Source organism: Schistocerca cancellata, chromosome 1, assembly GCF_023864275.1.
Source record: "Schistocerca cancellata isolate TAMUIC-IGC-003103 chromosome 1, iqSchCanc2.1, whole genome shotgun sequence".
Classification (NCBI taxonomy): domain Eukaryota; kingdom Metazoa; phylum Arthropoda; class Insecta; order Orthoptera; family Acrididae; genus Schistocerca; species Schistocerca cancellata.
The window spans coordinates 810,238,727-810,240,501 of record NC_064626.1 but is presented as its reverse complement, the minus strand read 5'-3'; positions in this window follow the sequence as shown (position 1 = coordinate 810,240,501).

The following is a 1,775-nucleotide window of genomic DNA, read 5'->3' as shown; positions in this document are numbered from 1 at the left end:
TGTTTTCAGATGTCATTATCATCAAGACCAATCCACAAGCAACGATCTGTATATGCAGATTGCAGATGAATGTGAATACAATAAATTGCTACATATCTCATCTATCTGTATGACACAGTTTCAGAATTATAGAGACTGTACACAGAGACAGGGTGGCCTTAGGTGAAGTTGGCTGATCAAACATGGTGTCATGTTTTGCCTGTGTGTCTGTTTCGATTCGTATTTTCAAAGTGCTTTCCAGTGTTCTAATGCTGTTTTCCAAACTTGTGAAAACGGTTACTTTGTATTCGAATTTGTAAGGCATTCTGCATGTGCTTGCTCTTTGATCAGACAACATGTTGTATCTTTCTTACACTGATGAGTGAAAATATAAGCTTTCATGTGATGCGAGACCTACCTCTACATAGTTCAAATAAGAAATTATTCGTTATGAAGCCAGTATGGAAAGAAACGAGCACAGTGACATTTGCATAGGATCCTTTTGACCAGCTCTCATTGATTCTGCAGACCATACAACATAATGCCAGGTTATGCTGCTTTCTAATGTGCAGACAGAAGAGAAGGTGACTTCTGTATGCTCATATTTCCTCAAGACGAGGAAAAAAGAAATTAGTGGGCATTTACAGTACATGGAAGAAGTATAAAACATACCAAAAAAATTCATTTGCAGCTGACTAGCAGATCTTCCTGTAGATACTGCCATAGCTTCTGAATCTCCTTTATAAACATAGGTTCTATTAGATGACGCCTTTGAGGTATGCATGTCCCATTAATTGTCTACTCCTTTACTTTATTCACAATAACTTTCAAAGTTTCAAATACTGGTTTGGTATGTGCCTGAAAACATCATTCACACCACTAAGTATCGCAATGTATCGATGTTTTGATGCACTACATTTCTTCAAAATTTTGTGCATATTACCACCAGGCTTTATGAAGCCTTTATCTGCCTGTCCTTGCCGATAACGTAAAGTTTTGGCAGTTACTTTCCCATGGTTGCCCAAATACATGATGTCAATCTAAGATTTATTATCATCCAGAACATGAGACTGTCAGTAAATTGCTATCATATTTTTTCGCATTTGTAGTTGCTAGTTTCAGCACTGTTCACCGTAAATAAGCATCTACTTGAAGACTTTTGCTGAACAAATGACCAAGGCAAATTTTTTATTGTCAAATGACATGCCACATCTGTAGATTTATTTTCTAAATGGAGATATTAATATTTATTCTGTGATATAATACGTTCACCATAAGAATAAACCTGATGTAAACAAACACAAACGCTACGGTTGGTCAGAAGCTGTAGCACACATACACTGGTGTTGTTACACTCTTGGAAGTAGGTCATACTTACGTATCAGATAACTTATTACTAAGTTACATTAAATGAAAGCTTAAGATATTCAAATGTATTAACAGCCATATACGTTTTCTTAATCACACTTTAGCTACGTAGTTTTTATTTCTAAAATCGTGTACAGCCACAGCCTCTGCAACGTTGTACTCTCATTGTCGAGCTGATAATATGCAGTATGAAAATGTCTGAGGCTGCTTTCCGTTTTATAGTGAAACACATACATGGAACACAGTTAAAGAGTGCCAAGAAATATGCCGTTCTTAATGTTTTTATCAATTTGCGAAGATAATCGTCTTTGAAGTTTTCCCATTGTTGTATATACTGCAGCTGATAAACGAGCTAAAACCGGAAGTGTACTCGGTAGCGTAATGGAGTGGAAATCAAATACAGTTGAACGTGCAGTGGTTCAAAACTC